The 9,881-nt window shown below is 41.4% G+C and overlaps 1 protein-coding gene across 1 annotated transcript in view; it reads right to left on the minus strand.

Annotated features, from left to right (window-relative positions):
- The window catches only part of LOC111967572 (leucine-rich repeat and immunoglobulin-like domain-containing nogo receptor-interacting protein 2), a 400,902-nt gene extending 391,597 nt beyond the window's left edge, over nt 1-9,305 (minus strand). Inside the window, exon 1 of the mRNA XM_023992693.3 lies at nt 8,705-9,305. The gene's annotated coding sequence lies outside the window, so the exon portion shown is untranslated. The remainder of the gene's footprint in view (nt 1-8,704) is intronic.
- Nucleotides 9,306-9,881: the final 576 nt, after the last annotated feature.

Below are 9,881 nucleotides of genomic sequence, written 5' to 3' on the forward strand. Positions count from 1 at the left end.
TTCTTTCCCTCTTTCTCTCTCTCTCTCCTCCTCCCTCTCTCCCTCTCCCGCTCTCTCTCTCTATCGTTCCGTTCCTGCTCCCAGCTGTTTCTCATTCTCCTAAACGACCTCATTTACTCTTTCACACCTGTCCCCTATTTTGCCCTCTGATTAGAGTCCCTATTTCTCCCTCTGTTTTCCGCTCCTGTCCTTGTCGGATTCTTGTTTGATGTTTGCTGTCCTGCGTCCTTGTTCCGCCCTGTCGTGTTTTTGCCTGGAATAAAGACTCTGTTTCTTTAAGTCGCTTTTGGGTCCGCATTAATCAGCATAACAAAGAAGGAATTAAATTCCACAAAATAATTTTTAACAAGTCACACCTGTTAATTGAAATGCTTTCCAGGTGACCACCTATGAAGCTGGTTGAGAGAATTCCAAGAGTGTGCAAAGCTGTCATCAATGCAAAGGGTGGCTACTTTGAAGAATATGAAACATAAAATATATTTTGATTTGTCTAACATTTTTTGGTGTTACTACATGATTCCATATGTTTTATTTAATAGTTTTGATGTCTTCATTATTATTCTACAATGTAGAAAATAGTAATAATAAAGAAAAACCTGGAATGAGTAGGTGTGTCCAAACTTTTGACTGGTATTCTATGTCTGACTATCTCTGGATAGTGTAGCTCAGTCCCATGTACCTCAGTTGGTAGAGCATGGTGCTTGCAATGACAGGCTTGTGGGTTTGATTCCCAAGGGGGGGGAGAATGAAAATGTATCCACTCACTACTGGAAGTCACTCTAGCTTCTGCTAAATTATGTCAAATGTAAAAAATCGAATAGTGCCAATACAATATTGAGATATTCGGGGTAACATGATGCCAGAGCAATTAAAAGCAATACAGTAAAAGTGACTGCTAAACATTAACAATATTATTTCTACATTATTTTATTAATTAAATGGGATTAGAGCAAGCAGGTTGGCTGCATGCATTTGCATATTACAGTATATTAATGACTACAGGGCAAAACAGATCAAAAGGACTTGGCTAGCCACTCAACATTAAAAGTTTGAGACACTAAAATCTGTCCCCTATATTAATTAAATTGCTAGGGAACCACTATCAGATATCATTTAAATTGGTATAGCAGTCTCACTAATGGTTGCAACAATACCATGCAACCACTTGTGTTCAAAAGGTTTTTAGCACTCCAAAAATGCGGTATGGGAACTGTATTCTGAATTACAGTAAATTACTGGCAGCAATTCGCCAGTAAGTTACTGTAGAGTTTCACGACAAGATGTGTAGAATTCCTAAAATACAGTATATTACCTTATTCTGTTGGGGGTACAGTATTCTCACTCATGGGCGTAACAAATATAGCTACTTACAAGGCAAGCCTTAAAATATGTTAATAAGCCAGAGCATCTTTCTCTGCCCACAACATTTCCCATAATGCACCATAACTAATACTGTAAAACACATTTACAGTAAAATTTGATTTGATTTGATTTGATACACATACCATTTTATTGGTCACATGTACAACAGGTGTAGACTTTACAGTGAAATGCTTACTTACAAGCCCATTCCCATGCAGATTTAAAAAGTAAGACAAATATTTGCTTAATAAAAAAGTTAATAGTAACACAATAAAAACAATAATAAGGCTATATACAGTTGAAGTTGGAAGTTTAATACACTTAGGTTGGAGTGATTAAAACTTGTTTTTCAACCACTCCACAAATTTCTTGTTAACAAACTATAGTTTTAGCAAATCGGTTAGGCCATCAACTTTGTGCATGACACAAGTCATTTTTCCAACAATTGTTTACAGACAGATTATTTCACTGTATCACAATTCCAGTGGGTCAGACGTTTACATACACAAAGTTGACTGTGTCTTTACACGCTTGGAAAATTCCAGAAAATGATGTCATGGCTTTAGAAGCATCTGATAAGCTAATTGACATCATTTGAGTCAATTGGAGGTGTACCTGTGGATGCATTTCAAGGCTTACCTTCAAACTCAGTACCTCTTTGCTTGACATCATGGGAAAATCAAAAGAAATCAGCCAAAACCTCAGAAAATAAATTGTAGACCTCCACAAGTCTGGTTCATCATTTGGAGCAATTTCCAAACACATAAAGGTACCACGTTCATCTCTACAAACAATAGTATACAAGTATAAACACCATGGGACCACGCAGCCGTCATACCGCTCAGTAAGGAGACGCGTTCTGTTTTCTAGAGATGAATGTACATTGCTGCGAAAAGTGCAAATCAATCCCAGAACAACAGCAAATGACTTTGTGAAGATGCCGGAGGAAACAGGTACAAAAGTATCGATATCCACAGCAAAACGAGTCCTATATCGACATAACCTGGAAGGCCGCTCAGCAAAGAAGAAGCCACTGCTCCAAAACCGCCATAAAAAAAGCCAGACTACGGTTTGCAACTGGACATGGAGACAAATATTGTACATTTTAGAGAAATGTCCTCTGGTCTGATGAAACAAAAATAGAACTGTTTGGCCATAATGGCCATCATTATGTTTTGAGGAAAAAGGGGGACGCTTGTAAGCCGAAGGACACCATCCCAACCGTGAAGCACGGGGGTGGCAGCATCATGTTGTGGGGGTGCTTTGCTGCAGGAGGGACTGGAACACTTCACAAAATAGATGGCATCATGAGAAGGAAAATTATGTGGATATATTGAAGCAACATCTCAAGACTTCCAAAGTTGTGGCAAAATGGCTTTAGGACAACAAAGTCAAGGTATTGGAGTGGTCATCACAAAGCCCTGACCACAATTGCATAGAAAATATGTGGGCAGAACTGAAAAAGCGTGTGCGAGCAAGGAGGCCCACAAACCTGACTCATGTAAACCAGCTCTGTCAGGAGGAATGGGCCAAAGTTCACCCAACTTATTGTGGGAAGCTTGTGGAAGGCTACCCGAAACGTTTGACCCAAGTTAAACAATTTAAAGGCAATGCTACCAAATACTAATTGAGTGTATGTAAACTTCTGACCCACTGGGAATGTGATGAAAGAACTAAAAGCTTAAATAAATCATTCTCTCTACTATTATTCTGACATTTCACATTCTTAAATTAAAGTGGTGATCCTAACTGACCTAAGACAGGGAATTTTTACTAGGATTAAATGTCAGGAATTGTGAAAAACTGAGTTTAAATGTATTTGGCTAAAGCGTATGTAAACTTTCAACTTCGACTGTACAAGGAGTACCAGTACTGAGTCAATGTGCAGGGGTACGAGGTAGTTGAGGTAATACAGTATGTACATGTGGGTAGGGGTAAAAGTGACTAGGCAATCAGGATATTTAATAAACAGAGTAGCAGCAGAATATGTGAATGTGTGTCTATGTGTGAGTGTGTGTGTGTGGCATCAACATGCAGGGCAAAACAATTAGGATGAACACATAATAAAGGGGGTCAATTTAAATTGTCCGGGTAGCCATTTGATGAACTGTTCAGCAGACGTATGGATTTGGAGTAGAAGCTTTTCAGGTGCCTTTTGGTACCAAACTTGCGCTAGGTACCAAGTTGTGATGCAGCCAGTCAAGATGCTCTCAATGGTGCAGATGTTTAACTTCTGATGTCGCATGAAAAGTCTTTTCAGTCTCCTGAGGGGGAAGAGGTGTTGTTGTGCTCTCTTCACGATTGTGTTGGTTTGTTTGGCCCATGATAGAAAGAACTTAAAGCTCTCGACCCGCTCCACTACAGCCCCGTCGTTGTGAATGTTCGGCCCTCCGTTTCCTGTAGTCCACGATAATCTTTTCTGTCGATGAGGGAGAGGTTGTTGTCCTGGCACCACACTGCCAGGTCTCTGACCTTCTCCTTATAGGCTGTCTCATCGTCGTCTGTGATCAGGCCTACCACTGTTGTGTTGTCTGCAAACGTAATGATGGTGCATGCAATCGTGGGTGAACAGGGATTACAGGAGGGGACTGAGCACACACCCCTGAGGGGCCCCTGTATTGATGGTTTGCGTGGCTGATGTGTTGTTGCCTACCCTCACCACCTGAGGGCAGCCTGTCAACGCATGCCTTGTGAATGTTAGCCTTTTTAATGGTTTTACTCACATCGGCTACGAAGAGCATGAGCTTAATGTAGAATACCACTGCATTCAATAGTGTTTTACTGTTTAAATTACAGAAAGGTGTTACAGTGTGCTGTAAAATAAATGTATGGTATTTTACTGTGTATTCTATGATAAACTACTGCATTCAGTTTATACAGTGTCATACTGTTGATTAATACAGTAAGTTACTGATAAAATTACAAAAACGCTGACAGTGTACGTCCTCTCACCCCCGCTCCCGACACGTAACCCATCTGACCCTTACTAATGCTTCCTGTTGACAAACTCGGGAGGGATAGAGGGGACTTTGCTAGAGGTGACCCGCAGACGCCAGTCCCGGCAGTTCACTCAAAGAGGTCGTGGTCCAAAGTGACACTGTTGACAGGGTCACTGTCAACAGGAGTTGTCCACGATCTGTCCTCAAGCCCCAGCCTCTCCTCGTGTGCTCTTCCCAGAGGGATTTGCACTGCCACCAATGGTCACTCTCTGCCATCTACCACTGGAGCAGGGGACAGAGGATTCTGCCACGCCACGCTCATGCGGCAAGGACACTGTCCTGGTTTCATGCACTTAATAGAAAACAAGTTTCCTTTTGTTTATGATTTTTGGTGGGTGAACTGTGAAACCATCACTACCTTTGGTAGCACTGCTGCTACAAGCGAACCACATTTTAGAGAACTAGTGGTGCTCCATTTCACAAACCAATGTGATAGGAGTCAATGAGTATTCATAAATGTTAATTGGAGAAAATATCATCTACATACTGTAGCTTGGTATCCATTAGACTTGATCTATATTCAACACAAGGTCCTCTTAAAAATGTCTTTAAGAAAGCTGGCTGTCTACACGGTACAGATGTGGGACAACTGAATACTGGAATAAACATGTACACTATGTAAAAAGCCAGCATGCGCTTAGTGGCCTGATTTGTGTAAGCATGTGGCTAAGTAAAGCCTGAAATGTATTTATAATTAGCCTGAAATGGATTTATCAGCGGTGCATCTATCAGCCTGTCAGATATTGAATATTCACCCAAGGGATCCGTTTAACAAGAAACAGTGGAGGAGAAAGCGTATTCAAGCCCAAATCAAAATAATTTCCCGAAAACAGATGGAAGACGGTCATTCATGTTGGCGCTAGACATGCCAACAAGACACTGCATGTGTCTCTTTTCATAATGACCTGCGTATTTCTGTCGCCAAGCCACAGTATGACAATGCCATTCAGGCTCCTCACTGTACCCGACAAAGGTCATTGTGTCGAAAAAACCTGAAACCCAATGTTGACAGAACAGAGAGCATTGATTTTCCTATTCCTTAATGGACTGTCTAAAAATATGCCACTGTGCTCTGGCCACGTATTCCCTTTCACACAGTTCAACCACGCTACTTCTGACAGACAAGTCAACCTCCTATAATGGCAGAATTTTTGCTTCTACAGTCTGGATAATAACAACTCTGTTATATTACAGTAATGTTCTACAGAGTGCTTTCAGACAATTGGGCAGGAGGCCTGAAGTATTGACATTTTAGGATGGGGGCATTTAAGAACACTACAATTAATTGCCCAGGACAGAAAGAAGATCTTTTAGTGTCCACATAAACGCTGAGACGCCTGCGAATCTCAGAAGAATGCATAGAGGATGCTCTGGTAGAATTTCCTCGTCTAAATCAATGCATAGAGTTACCTTCTAATGGCTAGCAAACATTGAATATGACTGAATCTCTAGAGCGAAAGTGGACCTTCTTATTCATCATTGAAGGTCTGACAAGTCCTCTTGATGTATGAGTAGTTTACAGTTACATAGCAACCCAGGTAATAGGACTTAAGTGCAATCGTTCCAGTTCCTCTGTGGCTACTCTAACCATGATTGTCCAATCCTTCCAAGCACATCTTACACATGTGCTGTATTAGCCCGGAAGTCTTCCTTCCCTGAAGTAATCCCCGGCTTTTTTCTCACTGATACAGAGTGCTTGTTATTAGCCTTCACTGTCGTGCCTGTAAATGTATCCCTCTCACTCGTCACATTTAGTTCTGTAGAACACTGAAGTGCACTGTTTTTGCGTGACCCATCTGCACATTCTAATTTAATTGTAGTTTAGTACAACTGCCACAGTTGTATACAATATAGTATCATAACCCTAAATACAGTATGCTTGTCTGCATCTCAGCTAAAAATCTGGGTAAAAGATTGAAAGGAATGTAAATCTTATTCATTACATTTAGTAATTGCTTGCTTTTCTAAAGTCTAGCAACCTTGTCAGCAGGCATGCCAGCTAAGGTAGTTAGACAGGCTACACTTACTTGATTGATAGCATGAAATGGCTTGGTAGCTAGTTATGAGGTTGGGAGATTGGGAACCTATCTAGCTGGCTAGCTAAAAGTGGCTAGTATTACAGAGAAACAACAAACATTGTGTTTTCATTCAAAACAATCCCCCTATTCTTTCTGCAAACACATTCTGGTTAAATTGTAATAAGTAATATTGGCTATAAACAAGTCTTAACAAATTCCTGATTAAACTATAAGGCATAATTCACAATATTTCATCTATGTGATTTCAGAACGCAGAAATTATAGAAAATTATGTATTATATTTGGAAGCACTTATGTCATATTTCAGCTGCTTAGTGATGAGCATTTATACTGATTCAAACCGTACCTGTATGTAATAAATCAAAAGCACAGCATTTTTGACATCAAAGTTGTTTTCTTCTCTCATTTCTATCCCCTTGTTAATGTGTCGTCTACGATTCTGATTAATAACTGGGGAAAAATTATAACTTCCTCTATGCTCCATCCATACTATATGATTCAGTGGATGCATTATTCTACTGAAATGGAAGACCAAGTCTTTGACTCCTTTGCCAGCATCAGACAGAAAAAAACTGACCGCACCTTTTCCCTTTACAGGAGTTGGAGACACACACGCAAACAAGCATACGCACACAAACATAAACACACACAAGCATACACACACACACACACACTCCTGGACTAAATCATTTAGCAGATTCAAAAAGCCGTGAAAGCAAAATCGGCATTGCTTATTGACAGTGAAAAGCAGTACAAGGTTTAATGAGATCCAATTCAGATCTTCCTTTACCCATGTAACCCCGGATCATAGTCTGTGCGTCAGTGCTGACATAGCTAACACTCGATAAAACATCAAAGCAGATGAAGCGCACAGCTCTGGACACACATACACCCACACACTCCACACACACACACACACACACACAACACACACACACACACACACACACACACACACACACACGTCTCCCATACTGCTCATTAGATTACACCTATACCTGGACTGTGCAAACAAAAAGATGAAAAGCCAACAGTCTCTTTCATGAGGTAACATGTGAAAACACATGTTAATTCCAATACCAGAGCTTTGTGACATTGATGGGCAAATTCCTATATTTGAAATATTGTTTTCTTTTTTTTATTTAACCTTTATTTAACTAGGCAAGTCAGTTAAGAACATATTGATATTTACGATATCCCTTGACCAGCATTATATTACAGATAAGACATAGCCAGTCCTATTGGTGGACATTTAGCAACTGTACCTCGGGAACTGTCTTCAACTTCCAGCCCCCCTCTCCTGCCTGATACACCCCCTCTAGCCCCCTGTTGGTGTCTCTAGAGGCAAAAGCATTTAGTGGTCACTGGTTTGCATGCTACACGAGGTAGCATCATAATAATCCTCCCCAGCAGGGGCAGGCTTTGACAGGTACAGGCTATTTATTATTCAATTATTTTCAATATTTCAGGGCAGACAGGATAAATCACAAATATTGCAGCCTGTTCCTACAAAAGATATATCGATAGGGAGGTGCTGTAGATTCACTCTAACGATGCTGCGTTAACCCCCTCTTTTATATCCCTCAATCATCCTATGAATCACTTTCTTCTAATTTACATTCAACAAGGACCTTGAGGAGAGAAAACACATGCTTATCTATGCGTTTCATCCCACTTTCAGCTTAGCAGGAACAAAGATGGGCATGACCGTAGGACAGGAACGATGCATTGCATAACAAGATTTTTCTTGAAAAACTCGCAAGGAACTGACGGCAGAAGTGTGATGTGGGGCGTTCAAGACATTCGGCCAGCATTCGAAACAACGAAAACAATCTGTCTGCTGTCTGCTGCGATAAAGGAGAAAACAGCCCTTCATATGCAGAGTGGCTGTGGCTGTGCAGCTGCGGCTCGGTGGTGGGTGTTGGTGGTTAAAATAAAAGAGTAATCCCATGGCGAATAGATATGGCCCTGACAAAGACGAAGACAAACACCAGTGGTAATTATGACCTTCCGCCCAGGCTTCCTGCTGGAAGCTACGATGCAGAGACCGAGTCCCCAAAGATAAATTGCTTTCCACACTGGCATCATATCAATCATGCATAGGGATAAGGAAGAGATATCACAGAAACTTTTCACATCTTATTGATGTCATTAACAGCCTGGTGATCACTCAAACACACATACCTTTCCGTCTGATTCTTCTCCCTTTTTTCTTCTGCTGCTGAGTATTGCAGTTACCTAACACAGGATGAGTACAGTAGCTGGTTGGCTGATACACCGGGAGAGTTGAAGATAGGTCCTTACCTTGAAATGCCATCCAGGATCCAATAGTCCACAAGATTAGCTGACTGAAGCTGAGAGCTCCAAAAAAGAAAATGATGCTTCTCAAGTTCACCTGGAACAGGAGCCTTTGAATTCAAAATAACTTAAAGCGTTTTTTTTTCTCTCTAAATGATGTCTTTCACTGCTGTGAGCTCCTACTTCCTTTATTTCCCTGGTTGTGCTGTATCTTTCTGTTGCGTCCCTTGGTATTCCACCTTATTAAACCCAAACGCTGATTGGATCTTCTCCTCTTTTGTTGCAGACAGGCAGGCAGCGATTAATTGTGAGATCCACAGAGGGAGAACACTCCTCGTGCGCACTGGCTTCACTGCAAATGACTAGAGGTAGTCTGTGCTCTCCACACCTCGAAGATGGGAGCTGTCCTCTGTTCAGCCCAGCATTGGGGGGAGGGGTCCCCCAGAGTGCAAACTTTCAGACACCTCTCACCACCCAATAGGAGGTAGAAGTGGATAGCGAACCTTTCTTGTATAATATTCTCTATTTTTCCCCTTCCAATTTGCATTGTTTTGTAGCTCTCCTCTGTAGAACGCTGTCTGCTGAGAAGTGGAAGAATGAACGCTGCTCTCTCTCTCTCTCTCTCTCTCTCTCTCTCTCACACACACACACACACACTCCCCTCCCTGCAACTCCCACCCCCTTGTTTTCACTCCCTTCCTCTCTCTCTCTCTCCTCCCTCTTGCTCTCACTCCCATCTCTGTCGTCTGACAATTACCTCTTTGGCATTCACAGTCGTGTCAGATAGAAAAGGTTCGCTGCCTGCACTTCTTAGGATCCCTTAGGAATAATGGTCTGATAAATATGGGAAGCTAAATAGAGAGTGAGTAAAGAAACAACATGAACATTAATGAAGGAATGAGGAACGAGAAAGTGCAAGCCTCTGACTAACCTTTTTTTATTCATTATTAACTGACTCCATTGAGCTTTGGTCTTTTTCATCTCTCTTTTGCAAACTCCTTGTAGTGGATCAGGTGAGGAGTTGATGTTGGCCAACTGTCAAGAGAGATTGAAGAGGCAGACGAAAATAGCAGCAGTAACAGACCAGTGCTCTGAATCGAGGCAAGGACAATCCACGAGATTTAGCAAACCGTGGATTTTTACAATTAGCAGCCTAAACAAATTGCCAGCAATTCCCTTATCA

This window comes from Salvelinus sp. IW2-2015, linkage group LG8, assembly GCF_002910315.2.
Source record: "Salvelinus sp. IW2-2015 linkage group LG8, ASM291031v2, whole genome shotgun sequence".
NCBI lineage: Eukaryota > Metazoa > Chordata > Actinopteri > Salmoniformes > Salmonidae > Salvelinus > Salvelinus sp. IW2-2015.